We start from the raw sequence: 15,423 nt of genomic DNA, 5'->3' as shown, positions 1-15,423 counted from the left end.
CGTCAGCGTCTTGCAGGATTCCGGGCGCAAGGTCACTGTTTTCCGAGCTTCACTTTGGGATTTTCTCCTCCTCCCCCGTCCCCCTGAATTCCTTCCTTCTTTTTCCTGTCTGCTCGTACAAACAGTCAAAAGTCCTGAATTCAACTAACATGAGAGCTTAGAGCGTCTTCTGAGAAGTAAAACGAAACAAAGGACGCTTTCTTACACATTTGGCCACTAAGTGTGTATGTGTGTGTGTGTGTGTGTGTGTGTGTGGTTTGTGGGGATTGTGGCGTTAGGGGTTTCGAGTGCCACAATGTGCGTCTTATTTCCCAAAATGTTTGCTTCAAACAGCATGTGGACACAATGGATCTGTTTTGTATTTCTTTGATTTTTTTTGAGCAACATTTTGTGTTTGGATTCTTTGTCTAAGATCACACAAAACTCACATGGACTATTGGAAAAAAAGTCTGTGGGACACCATTAGGGATAAACAGTACAGTGTATATAAAAAGTCTACATACCCCTTTTCAAATGCCAGGTTTTGACATAAAAAATGAGACGACGATAAGCCATTTAAAAAAAAATAAAAAATTCAACTATTAATGTGAGCTATAACCTGTGCAACTGCACTTTTTTCGAGAGGTGATGTAATAATAATGCAGTTGCACAAGTGTGTACATGTTCTTCTAACGAGGGATGCGGCTGTGTTCATAACGTTCAAACTCATGTTAAATGGGAGTCAGTGCACTCCTGCCACCATTAAAAGTGCGTCTGAGTAACCCTAAATAAAGTTCTGATGTTCTAGTAGGCTTTTTCCCGTCGCATCTTACAGCACAAGCCATGGTTTGCAGAGCGCAAACACACAGGCGTGGCCGGGGAATTGATCCAGTCGTCCACCGTGCCGCAACAAACAAACAAACAAACAAACAAACAGTTGAAATTCCAAAATGCATGTGGAAGAATCAGATGAAACCAGGGTTGAACTTTTTGGGCATAATTCCAAAAGGTATGTTTGGTGCAAAGACAGTGAAGCATTGTGATCATGCTTTGGGGCTGTTTTTCTTCAGCTGGAGCTGGGGCCTTCGTCATTATGAGCAGTTCCAAATAGCAGTCAGTGTTAGCACAAAAACAAAAAAAAACCTTTCAGGCTTCTGCTGGAATGCAAAATAAATGTCAGGAAAAGCCTACCAGAACACCTGAACTTTATTAGGGGTTAATCAGAGGCACTTGAATTGGTGGCAGTTGTGTGCTGAGTTCCATTTAAGATGAGCTTGAACCTTCGTTTTGAAGTCTGAACATAGCCAAGTTGTTGCGCTCCCTGTACGTATTATGACAATATCGTGTCTCACGGTAACTCGCCATACAATATGAACGAGTCATCAAACTTCACCACTCCCCCAACACGCAATGGCCAAAACTAACACAGTATATTTGCACTGTATGTGCAGTGGCAGGTTATGGCATTTGTGTTGTGTGCGCAGAACAGGGTGGCTTTGCTGGGTTGGTGGGGAGGGTGCTGGGACCGCACCCCCTAAACCACAAAAATACCTACCTTATAAGCATTTTATACTAGTAATGAGAATGCATGACCTTTAAAATATAGCTCGGGGATTAACGCCACCGTGTGAGGGCAGCACACAGCCTTTAGGATAACCAGCAGAAAAGCGACATTGAATTTCAGTGCAATTTTTTTATTCGTTTGTGCAATGCAAAACTTGTGTTGTTTAGTTACCATAATTCCAATTATTCTTGTCTGTTGCTGTTCTCTAATGAGTTCATAATTGTAAATAGAACTGTGCAAGGTGTTTTTCATTGCTATGTAACCCCCCCCCCCCCCCACCCCCCACCCCCCTTACATGGAGCCGGGTCACGTAATAGGCGCCATTTAAGCTAGGCACGCCACTGTATATAGTTTGTAGTTCAAATATGATCTCTGGAATAAGTTTGTGTTTGAAGGCCAAAATGAGGCAAAAGTTGAATAATTCATATTAATTAAATTACATCCAATTAATGGGCAACTCTTTTGCGAATCGATGAATTGTTTAGAGCCGGCCATTGTTTGACTGAAAATTATGCAAATTCTCGAAATTTCAGCCTCTCACAAGTGAAGACTAGCACATTTCTGTAGTCCACCGTGAGAGCATATTGATTATCTTTTGTGTTTTCATAAAAATTACATTTTACCTTGGAAAGTTGCCCATTTTCTGACATGTTACGCAACAAACCAGGAACTGAATCTTCATCAATTCATGGGGGAAAAAAAAGAGGTTTAATGTATTATGAAAATAATCGTTATTTGCGGCTGTTCTATGAATAATCTGTAACTGACGTAGTTGAACCGGAAGCAGCCTCAGAAGTGTTTTTCAAACTGGTAGCCCATCGGTATCGAAGAAGTTGCTTGAGCGCAGAGCGCGGCACTGTGGCCGACTGGTCAGAGCGTCTGCCACACAGTTCTGAGGACCGGGGTTCAATCCCCGGCCCCGCCTGTGTGGAGTTTGCATGTTCTCCCCGTGCCTGCGTGGCTTTTCTCCGGCCACTCCGGTTTCCTCCCGCATCAACAAAAAAATCATGCGTGGTTGGTTGATTGAAGACTCTAAATTGCCCATAGGTGTGAATGTGAGTGCGAATGGTTGTTTGTTTATGTGTGCCCTGCGATTGGCTGGCAAACAGTTCAGGTTGTACCGCGCCTCCCGCCTGAAGATAGCTGGGAGAGGCTCCAGGACGTCTGCGACCCTAGTCGCTTTAGCAATAAACCTGAATGAAAAATAAGTTGTTATTTGATTACCGGATCAAATAATCATCAATTCTAAAAATATTCGATAGCCCTACTTCAAATCAAAATGACAGCCTTTCAGGCATGGTTTCTTGGGACTTTTATGTGGGTCTACTCATGATAGACATGTCTACCAAGTTTCGCGCAGCTAAGTTAAACAGGTATTGGAGGCTCAATTTATTTGTGACCTTGTGGAATGACAGTATTAGAGTTGTGTGTTTTTATAACGAGTCATCAGTCTTTGCCACCATGCTCCGCCCCCACACGTAAAAGTCTAATCTTTCACAATTTCGTGTCGCCCTTTTGTCTAGTACCCGGTATGTGGTTGAAATTCAGCAGCACTGGGACATAATGTCTAGGATGTGTTTGGTCTTGGAAAGAAACCTGGAAATGGTCAAAATGAGCATCAAAGGGACAGCATCGACCCAAAATGGCAGACTTCCTGTGTTTTTGTGTGTGTCTATTCACGATAGACGCATCTACCAAATTATATGTTGCTCACTGAAACTGGCTTCGGGGGCTGAATTCTTTTGTGAAATTGTGGAGTTGACTTTCTGTGTAACGGCAAGTCATCAAACTTGGTTGCCATGCTGTGCCCATATGTGACGAGAAAAACTCAAATCTTTTTAATTTAGGTGTCGAGTATTTGCAGTCCAAATTTGGTAGCAATCAGACAAAATGTCTTATAAGGGCATTTATTCAAAAACGGCCAAAATGAGCATAAAATGGCCATGTCACCCCAAAATGGCAGACTTCCTGTGTCTTTTCGGGCACGGGTTACACTTTTACAGTTTAGACTTCTCTGTCGGTCTGCTCATGATAGACATCTCCCAAATTTCATATTGGCAATTGGAATTGAGATAAAAAAAAAAAAAAAGTCTGCCCTGATAGAGTTTAGTTGTTGAAATTTGGTGTTTTATGGCCCCAATCATCAAAGTTGCCCGCGACGCTACGACCACACACAATGACCAAACTTTGATTTGGTTTTCCCCCAATTAAGCGTCGTCCGCCCGTCTAGTACACAAGGTTAAAATGTGGCAGCGATCGGAGACAAGTTCGTCTTTGGTGTACCTTTGGAAATGGCCCAGGTTTCTCAGTTTATCCAGGCAAAAACCCACACAGATACAAAGAATGTGTGCGTGCGTGCGTGCGTGTATGTGCGCAGCTACAGGGAGGAGTCTTGTCATCTTAAGCGGGATTGTACAGTCATGTGCGTCTCATTAAAATACTTTGGGATAAAAGGAGACTAGTCACTTTGATAACTGGAATATTGTATTTGTGTGTGTGTTTTTTAAATAAAAAAATGGTCATCATATGACTAATGAAAAAATGAATCTCTATATATGGATGACCTGTCCGCTACGTCCACGAAGTTGATTAATTTGGACCATGCGAGTCCATAAAAATACAATAAACTCTACGATCTGTGTGTGTAGGCGTGTGTGTGTGTGTGTGTGTGATTTCTTTGTGTTGCATGATTAAAAATTGGTCATCATATGATTAGGGAAAAGATTAACAAATATTCATGGGTGACCTTCCTGCTTCTTGCACAAAGCTGATTATTTCCAAGCATGTGAGTCCATATAAAGATAGAAACTCCACAACCGGAGTGTGTGTGTGTGTGTGTGTGTGTCAGCAGAGGTCACACATTCTGTGTGTTGAGATACTCATATCGTTTGTTACAATGCAGGCACGTGTACAGACAATTATGGGGCCAGGTGCTCAAGCTGGAAAAAAAAAAAGGGAACCCATGGCCAAAATGATTTATACAGTTTATACAAAAAACAGTAGTATACATTTACACATTCAAACTCATGTTAAATGGGAGTCACTAAACAACTGCCACCATTTAAGTGCCCCTGATTAACCCCAAATAAAGTTATAAAGATGTTCTAGTAGGCCTTTCTTAACATTGCACATCTTACAACACAAGCCGTGGTCTGCAGAGAGCTTCAACAGCATCAGAGGGGTCTCATTGTTCAAAAGGTATTGGTCAGAAGAATGGTATCAAATAAATAAATACATACATACATACATATTGTATAATTCTCCCAAGGACTCAAATAAATGCCCATTAGATATTGAAACACTTTGGGTGGAATTGATGATACAGAGGGTAATCCATCCATCCATTTTCTGTCGCGCTTCTCCTCACGCGGGTCGCGGGCGTGCTGGAGCCTATCCCAGCTGTCATCGGGCAGGAGGCGGGGTACACCCCGAACTGGTTGCCAGCCAATCGCAGGGCACATACAAACAAACAACCAGGCGCACTCACAGTCACACCTACGGGCAAATTAGAGTCTCCAATTGATGCATGTTTTTGGGATGTGGGAGGAGACCGGAGCGCCCGGACGGAGAAAAGCCACGCAGGCACGGGGAGAACATGCAAACTCCACACAGGCGGGGCCGGGGATTGAACCCGGGTCCTCAGAACTGTGTGGCTGACGCTCTAACCAGTCGTCCACCGTGCCCAGAGGGTAATTATTATTATTATTATTATTATTATCATTAGGAAAGGGAAGGTGCTTGAGCACCACTTGGGGTCTATGTGTGCACGTGCCTGTTACACCATATCTCTTTTGAGAATGGTCGACATAAAAAGCAAGGAAAGGAATGGACATTTTATTATCGTGGCACTGCATTTCTGAACTTTTTTTTTTCTGCACGGCAACAGCAAAAGTTTGATTGTCAGTAAATACTTTTCCGTGTGTAATTCCCGTTTTGTTGGTTTTGCTCTTTAAACACCGCACAACGGATGCTCGGTTCATTTAATTTTGTGCACTAATAAAATAGTGACTGTACTTATGTTTTGAATATGAAAATGTGTTTTTATTTCTATTTGATTTTTTAGTGAAGGCACCTATGAAACCAAGAACCACTGGTTTTAAGTGTCTATTTATGACTTCTCGTCACATTTCCCTTCATGCAGCAGAATCCGAAAAGCCAACGGATTTCCTCCGCCGCTGCCGGTCTAAGTGCCTCGAGCCTCCCGCTGTCCTCGTCGCTCACATCTACGCTGGTTACCCTGACTACACGGTGAGTTCAACATGGCGCCGGTTACATGTGCTTCACGTACTGTGCAGCAGAGCGCCATGACATGATTTGCGCAACGTTACATGGCGAATGTCACATGATGTGTGTTCCACGTGTCACGTCTCACAAGGTGTGATTGAAGTCTCATGTTACATACTGTGTGCTACAGTGTGTGTTTTGTGTTACATGGTATGGGTAACGTGTTTGTGTTGTGTGTTGCAGTGTACATGTTGTATTACATGATTTGCGCAACATTACATAGTGAGTGTTTCATGATGTGGGTAACGTGTTTTATGTGTTGTGCGTTACAGTGTCCATTCTACTTGCACATTGTACTCGTGGCGTGGGTTACATGTTTGTGTGTTAAATGTGTGTGTGTCACACGCTGTACACTGTGTCATTATGTTGTTTTACATGACTTGTGCAACATTACATGATGTTTCATGATGTGTGTCACGTGTTTGTTACGTGTCATGTATTACATGTGTTGTGTGTTTTTGCCACTTTGTATGGTGAGTGATACAGTTTGTGTGTTAGGATGTGTTTACATTACATGGCATATACATGTTGTGTGTTACATGAATGGTGCAACGTTACTGGGCTTGTGTTACCTTTGCCACACACGTGTTTCGCAGCGTTACATGTGTAACTTGTTGTGTGTTATTCATGTGTTTCATGATGTGATCCATGATATGTGTCACATTGTCTGATTTTGATCGTGTGTTACATGTGGTGTGTTACCCATGTTTTACATGCAGGCCTATGCATCATGTGTTGTCTTATGTGTGTCTTCTTTTGTGTTAAGTGGCAAATGCAGCATGCGAGTTACACATTTTACATGGTGAGTTTGTTACATGCCGCGTGTGTTACACGTGTATTACACAGGGTGTGTTACATAATGGAATAACATTACACGTGGTAGATGACGTCTGTTGCTTCACTTGTGTTTTATGTGCCTTCCATGTGTCTTGCATGGTGTGTGTCATACATGTGACACATCTCACACACGTTTGATGGTGTGTTACATGACGTGTGTAACGTTAGATGGTGTACATTACCTGCGTGTTACACGATCTGTGATGTTTAAGTGTTATATGCCACACGCATGTTACATAATGTGTGTATCATTACACGGGTATACTATTACATGACTCGTGTTTCATTATGTGACACTACGTTTTGTGTGTTACATCGTTTGCCCAACATGTATGTTACATATTGCGTGTTGCTTAATGTTTTTGACATTCCATGCCAGGTGTATAATACTGTATTTTTTGTGTGTTACAAGACTTGCGTGTCACATGATGCATGTTATTTATCTGGACTAATGATGTTTGTCTTACGTTTTGTCTTTTTGTGCATCAGCTTTTGCATCCTTTTGTTGTATTTGGCCGATAAGTGCAGTGCTGTGTTTTGCGTGAGAAGAATCTCTGGTTCTCACGCCGAGCGTCACAAAGATGTCTGCCCTCGCAGTGCAACACTTTCCACTGACACCGATAAGACAGACGCCCCCGGGGAGGCACTCATTCATTTTATGATCAGATGCTTTAACATCTCCCCCGCACATAATTCTCCTACCATGTAGTATATTCCCTTGAAGTCAAGTTTCATAACGGTCACAGTCTACCAATGAGACACATTGAAGAGTAGATGGTTAATTTAAAGAGCAACATGGCGCCTCGCTGACCCTGTCAATCAAAGCGCTCACTTAGGTAATGTTTTTAAAAAAAAAAAAAAAAAAAAAAAATCTTATAGTGCTGACATCAGCTAAATTGTAGCGCGAAGAGCGATTGAAGAGTGTGAGCAAGCTGACTTGAACCCATCACTTTTTTGTGCACTTCCACAAAGTTTTGCTGATGCTGCATGGAACATTCTATCGCCACAAGGCGGTACTAAAGTGTCTTAAATGCATATCTTTTGGAAAGTGTTCTTTTTAAGACTCTCTGGTCACAACATTAGGTACACGGTGGTGTCGCTGCAACTGCAATGTGTCACATTGACTAACATTAGAGTGACCTTTACGTGGGTGTTGCATGTTGTGTTACGCTGACTATTATATGGTGTGTACTAGATGTTGTGTCACGGGCGGGTCTTTTTTTGGGATGATGTATTCCCTGTGCGTTCCAGCTAACTGTATATCGTAGGGTCTGTTACATGTTTGTCCTTTTTATGTTGAGCGTTACACACATGTTCCATTGTGCATCTAACATGTTTTGTTACACCGACTATTACAGCATATGGTCTGTCTTCGGGGTTGAACCGAGCAGTCGACTAGTACGGTGGCTGAGACGGGTCACAACAATTGCAAATAACACAACGCAGCAACATTAAGGTATACCAAACATTTTTGTCGTGGGCCACGTTGTAGTTACGATTTCCCACAGAGGGCCGCTACGACTGTGAAACCATATAAATGGTTAATCGCTCATATTATTGCATATGCACAACAAATAGATGAATAACCAATTCTGAAATCAGAAGTCAAGGATACTCGTGTGTTCAGGTACTGTAAAAACAAAAACAGGGGGATTGGTAACAAAAAATGCTTTCAGTATCTTAACATTATTTATTACATCTGACAATTTTAAATTTTGGTACGGATTTGAGCAAGAATCACAGGAGTTGAGGCACATGATTTGCTGTCGCGGGCCACATATAATGACGTGGCGGGCCGGATCTGGCCCCCGGGCCTTGAGTTTGACCCCCGTGATCTACTGAGTATTAACACGATACCACCGTAAGCCATAATCCTAAAAAAATACAAGAAACAAAGGCTTCAAATATTTCAATCTATGTGTAATGAGTCTGTATAATATATGAGTTTCACTTTCTGAAATGAATGATATGAAATATTGAACTTTTTCACGATATTCAAATTTGTGTACGTCACGTTGTGTTGCAATGTCCGTATTTTTGCTTTTTTTCTTAAAGGATGAATGTGCCCGTTATTTGGTTTGTTAGGCATGTTGTGTTACACGCGTGTCGCACAAGCTGTAACACCCACGCCGACCATATTCAAAACATTTAACGCGCATCTGTAAAACGTCGTGTGACGTGCCGTGCGTTTATGTTCCATGTTTTGTCACATTGTGCGTTATCTCCTTGTGTATCGCATCTTGTGTTACATCATTCGTTATATGGCATTATGTTTGAATTTGTACTATTCAGTTTAGCTGCATTAATGTCTATTTTTGTGTTTGTCCGCAGTCGTGTTTCCCCTTTCATGCAGTACGTCACTCTTGTTGAAGAATAGATGTGTTCAGCAAGTGTACCCAATAAAGTAGTCTGTGAGTGTGTGATTGTGTGTGTATTCAAATTCACACTTGAAGCGTCCTTATCGTCAGTACGGCGGCAGGTTGTGTTGTCACTGGGGAGGTTGCTGATGAACGTGCGTGTGTGAGAGGAATGCTGCCACTCATATGATCCCCTTATCGTGTCGAATGAAAGGCGGCGCAAACGGATGGACTGTCTGAGCAGAATGACGCTATTACTCGGTTTCCTCAATGCTATTTCCAAATATGCGAAAACATAGTTGAGCACATTCAAAATGACCAAGCAATCATCCTAATAGAGAATATTTCTTACCATACATTCATTTAGTGCGTTTGTATTGCACCACTGCTACTTTGTGACGATCACAAGGGTTTACGGCACCCACTCGCATTCAAATGTTTACTATACATAAAAATCACACATAATTAATATTTAATCAATAAACCATATTTAGCGAGCCTCTCCTCGTATAGCGCAATATTCGTGGCTGTTTATAAACTACTGCTGTGCCCGTTTCAGCATGAAAACATTGAAAGTAGGTTATGCAAAATTTCTTCCCTGGGTCTTTTGTCCCACGGGCTCAAATGTTATCAGACAAATATCAGAGAAAAATAACCCAAGTAAACATAAAACGCTGTTCTTAAATGGGGATTTTATTGATTAAGGAAAAAAACTATTCAAAGTTCCTTGGCCCCTGTGTGAAAAATAATGGCCCCCAAAACCTAATAACTCGTGGGCCACCCTCAGCAGCAAGCACTGAAGTCAAGTCTTCTGTAACTGGTAATGAGTCTTTCACATCTCTCTGGAGATATTGTGGCCTACACTTCCTTGCAAAATTGTTTCAATTCAGCAACTATGGAGGGTTTTCGGGGATGAATGACCTTTCTCAGGTCATGTCACTGCATTTCAATCAGATTCAAGTTTGGACTTTGACTTGGCCACTCCAAAACCTTCATTTTGTTCAGAAGTTGACTTGCTGCAGAACCTAAGTGTGCTTTAACTTGAGGTCACAAACGGATGGCCGAACATTCTCCCTCAGGATTGTCTGGTAAAGAGCAGGATTCGTGATTCCATCAATAACAGTAAGTTGTCCAGGTCCTCAATAGCCATAGCAGCCCTAGAACATCACACTAGCACAACCATGTTTGACTGTTAATATGATGTTCTTTTTCTTAAATGCTGTGTTACATTTAGACCAGATGTAACGAGACACACACCTTTCGTCTCATCAGTCAATAGAATGTTCTCCCAAAAGTCTCGGGAATCATTCAGATACGGTTTTGCAAAAGGAAAACAAACCTTTATATTCATGATTGCGCCATGTTTTCTCCATTTGTGGATATTGGCACTTACCGTGGTTCTCTGGAGTCCTAAAGCTTGAGAAATGGCTTTGTAAACCTTTCCAGACTGATAGATGCCAATTATTTATCATCTGTTCTTAAATGTCTTTTGTAATCATTTGGCTCACTTCATTTTGTCAGACAGCTTCTATTGAAGTGATTTCTTGATCGAACAGGTCTGGAGGGAATCAGGCTTGGGTGTGGTCAGTAAAAACGAACTCAGCGTTCCAAAATCTACGCCAAGCCCAGCTCCCCCAACAGCTGCCGATCAACTTTTAAAGAGAGAGAGAGAGAGAGCCGCACAAGTTGCTTTGAGTAGCTGTACGGTAAAGGACAGGAAGGATCTGCGGCGGGTGGTGAAAGCAGCGGAGTGGGAGATTGGAGGTTCACTAGCCACCCTCATGGACGCTGACACTGGCAGATGAAATGCGCAAAGCTCGCGGAATCATAAAGGACCCCTCTCATCCCAGACACTCCCACTTCTACCCTCGTCCCTCTGGAAAACGCCACAGGACAAAGTCTAAAACCACAAGGCTTAAAAACGTCTTCTACCATCAAGCTGTGAAATGCATTTTTGCTGGTCTAATCATATACACGTGTATGGATCACCATGCTTTAACAAGCGACTTGATGTTTGTTTGTCATATGTGTTGGTCCATCTACACACAATGTGTATAAATGGGCGTTTTTAACAAGCTAAATTGTTTGCCGCATCTCGCATCGGTTGGTCCATTTACATAAATGGCATCTTCAGCACGGTGCATTTATTTGTCCACTTACACACAAGCTGCCTTGTGTTTGTCCCATCATGCATCCGTGTTTGTCCGTTCACACACAAATGGGCGTTTTTAACAAGCTACGATGTTTGCTTGTCCCATGTTTGCCCATTTACATAAATGACATGTTCAGCATGGTGCCTTTTTTGTTCCTCTACGCATGTGCTAAATGACCTTTTAACAAGCTTGCTTAGGTTTGTCGCAATGCGCATCTTTTTCTCCTTTCATGTACACGTATGAACAAGCTATATAATGTTGGCTTTGTGCATCTGTTTCTGCATTTACATGGATAATGCGTACAGATAGGCAAGTTTAACAAGCGCCATTAGATTTGTTTATAAGTGTAATTAGCTGTTATTTGTAAGTCAATGCATATTGATTGCGGGGCCGTCCTCCCTTATTATTTTGATTGCTAAATTCAACAGAGTGAGTGCTGTTCACCCCCTGAAAAAGCAATATGTGTCACGGTACGAAGTCGGATGGGAGTTGGATTGGACCCAAGGGCAGACTGAGGCGAAGAGAGTAGATTTGGAATGGTTTATTACAGGTTGACTCAGGGTAAGGATATCCACGGCAAGGCGGTGGGCCGTCGGGAACAAGGAGCGAGCAGGAAGCGGGCACGTGGGCAGGTGGTGTGACTTGGCGGCGTGGCCGGAGCAGACAGCGAGGCGGGGAAGGCACGGAATGAACACTGGAGACGGGAGAGAACAAAATCGGGCGGGGAGAGATGTCGGTCGTCTGATAATTACTTGCATACCGCAGAAACCTGGAAGTATGAGCATCGGCCAGTGTCAATACTCAGGCGAAGGTTTGCTGGACTTGGCAGGCTTAAACGCAGGAAGTAATCAGGGCTGCTTGAATACAGGCGCGCTGCACAGGTGATGCTGATTGCTGGGGAGAAAGAGAGAGAGACAAGGCGCAAGGTGCCACCCAAGCTCCAAAAGAGGAACTGTAGGGCATGAGAGTATAAGTGAGGGGATACACAAGCGATTTGCATATTCATTATTAGTCATTAGTTACAGTAAGGGGTGTGTGCCTGCGGATACAATTCATACCCAAAGACTGACAGAAGTGTCCTGTAATTGCTGTGGCGGCCGAGGACCCCACCCAATCAATCAAGGGGCGCGAGCAGGCCAAGAGGTCTTCCCGAGAGCAGCCCGGCGGACGGGACGCGTCCCACACCGAGGGACCCAGGGCGGTCCGGCGGCCCCACCGAGGCGCCCCGACAACCGGCCGCAGGGACCCAATGCCACCCCGCCAGCCAATGTCAGATGGCACCCTACTCAGGCAAAGGAATCAAGAGTCTAGATTTAGCATGTTGAGGAACGGTGACCGGCTATCTACGTATATGTGTCATTGATTTTTTTGTTCTGCTGATATTTTTTTCTAACGCAATATAGTCTATGATGTGATTTAGCCACTGATTGAAGTTAATAGCTTGTTTGTTTTTCCAGGTTAATAGAAGCATTCATAAGTAATGATTGTGAATATTTATTAGGGAGGTCAATTATGCCCAAGTCGCCAAGTGTGCACAATCTTGGGGAAAAGTGGGATCCTGCGGTTTAAAATATACGAGAGTTTTTGTATAACCGAAGACCAAATTGAATTGCATTGAATTGGTGTACATTCCCTATAGCATGAAAATAGGTGTCTGGGGTATTTTTGGTGCATTGCACGCATATATTAGATGGAGAGAAGCCCATTTCATGCATAGTGTACTGAGTAAAGTGTGTTCAAGGAAGCACTTTATATTGTTTAAGCTGTAGATTGGCGTTTTTTGTCATTCTCAACACATTGTTACAAATCTGTATCCAGTAGCTACGGTCAGCAGACATGGAGAGGTCATCTTCCCATTTGGTGATTGGTAAGCGCATTGATTTCGTACATGAAATTAATTGATAAACTTTTGAGGGATTTCTTTTAGTTTGCGGGAGAAGCTTCATTGTTTGCTTGACAAACTCCAGCAGTTCGAGGGTGCTCTGGAGTGTTGGTATTCTTTTTTTGAATTGCTGCTTTTAATTTCTTGTATTGAAGAAAGTTTCCGGCTGTTATTTTGAATTCATCACGTGTCCTAAAAAGACTATTGTTAAAATAGTTGTTGTAGGTGGTTCATTCTATGTTGTTCCCATGTACTAAAATGAAGGGAGAGCATACTGGGAGCTAATTGAGATTCTAAACTTTGCCACCAAGCCGTTAAGGTGGATGCGATTATTGGATTCTTGAAACATTTATGGCGCTTAAGACTAGTAGAAATAAATGGGAGTTTTGGTAGTTTGATGTTGTTGCAGTCTGTTTGTTCCAATTCTAGCCAAGAATCTGTGGTGCAACCTTTTGATGAGGTGTTGTAATTGGTTAGCTAAAGAATAGTGTTTAAAGTTGGGAGCATTTAGGCCTCCCTCATGTTTATTTTTCTGAAGAGTGGATAAACTGATTCTATTTTTCTTATTTGTTTGAATAGAAATGTGTTACAGCAGAATCTAAGGTTTGAAACCATTTAAATGTGGGCTTAAATGGAATCATTGAAAATAAATAATTTATTTGAGGTAAGGTTTTCATTTTTATTGTAGCTATACTTCCCGGTAATGATATAGGCAAGTTATTCCAGCGTCTTAAGTCAGCTGAGATTTTTTCCAGAAGTGGTGTGTAATTTAGATTGGTTAGCTCTGTGAGTTTTGATGAAATATTGATACCGACTTAATGTTTCCTATAGGAATAGGGTACTCTGGGATTTGATCTGCAGGAGTCCACGAGCTTGCTGTCATTGGGAGTATTGTTGATTTTGTCCAGTCTGATATTTGAGAAAAGGTTTTAATGAGATTGAAGAGAATACTTGGGTTCCTGCAAGTAAAGAGGAATATCATCAGCATATAGGTTGATTTTGGGTTCTGTCACTAGTGAGCAGATACCTTTAATAATAGCATTCTGACGTATAGCGGCAGCAAGAGGTTTGAGAAATATTGCAAATAGCATTGGTGAGAGTGGACATCCTTGTCTGGTTCCTCTTTGTAATGTAACACTTTGTGAAGTGATCCTATTTGTGGTGACTGTCGCTTTGGGCGAATTGTATAATGTTGCTATCCAAAGCCGAATTTGCCAAGTACTGCAAACAGGAAAGCCCAGTTAACTTTATCGAAAGCTTTCTCTGCGCCAAGTGACATGAGGATTGCGTTTAGATTTTTACGCTGTGACGTGCTTATTAAATTCAACAGACATCTGACATTATTTGTGAAACTTCTACCTTTAATGAAGCCTGTCTGGTCATAGTGGATTATCGACAGAAGGACCTTTTCAAGTCTCGCTGCGAGGCCTTTCGAGATCATCTTGATAGCTACATTAATCAGTGATAAGGGCCGATAATTCGCCGGGAGAGTGGGGTCTTTACCTGGCTCGACTAATAACTTAATTGAAGCTGTGTTCATATGGCTACTAATTCTACTTTTATCCTGTTCTGAAAAATAGAGGCGCTAGTATTGGCCAAAAATGTTTAATGAATTCAACAGGGATTCCGTCCGGACCAGGCGCCCGTCTCGGTTGCATAATTTTGAATGCGTTGTGTAATTCTGTGATGGTTAAAGGAACATCAAGGCGTTCTTTAATTTGTGCATTTCATTGGGGGATGTTTAGAGTAATTATTTGAGCTGCCGAATTGTTTGGAAAAAAGAAATCTATTCTTGAGAAAGAGCGGTGAATTGACGAGAAAAATGTGTATTCTCTTTTTGTACGGTTTTTCAGCCGCCATATGTCAACGAGAGCCAAATCCTCCATATGCCGCTCTCGTCTATTGGAGCATTGCGGCTGATTACTATTTTTGAGATTTGAGCGCTCTATTAGGGGATTTAGCGTAAGGTTAAAATCACCTCCCATTATAATTGTAGAAGTGGCTGACAAGTTTAACAAGTGTGAAAAGAGCATGTGAAAAAAGGCTGGATCATCTTTATTTGGAGCGTATACATTGACAATTGTATAAAGCTTGTTAAATAATGTAGCCTGTAGAATTACATATCGGCCTTCTGGATGTACTACTGTACTATTTATTGTCAAAAGTAGTCTTTTATGGACTAGTATTGAGACTCCTCTTTGTCTACAGTTATAAAAGGCAGAGATAACCTTCTTGTAATAGGAGGAGCTCTGTTTTAAGTTTAGTGGTATAATCCATAACCTTAATTCTCTTCGCCTGTGATTGAATGCCATCGACTTTCCAAGACACGAATGTTAAGTGTGACATATAATGGGTGCGTGTGTCATA

The sequence above is a fragment of the Phyllopteryx taeniolatus genome, chromosome 4 (assembly GCF_024500385.1).
Source record: "Phyllopteryx taeniolatus isolate TA_2022b chromosome 4, UOR_Ptae_1.2, whole genome shotgun sequence".
In the NCBI taxonomy this organism is placed as follows: domain Eukaryota; kingdom Metazoa; phylum Chordata; class Actinopteri; order Syngnathiformes; family Syngnathidae; genus Phyllopteryx; species Phyllopteryx taeniolatus.
This window is presented reverse-complemented; position numbering follows the sequence as displayed.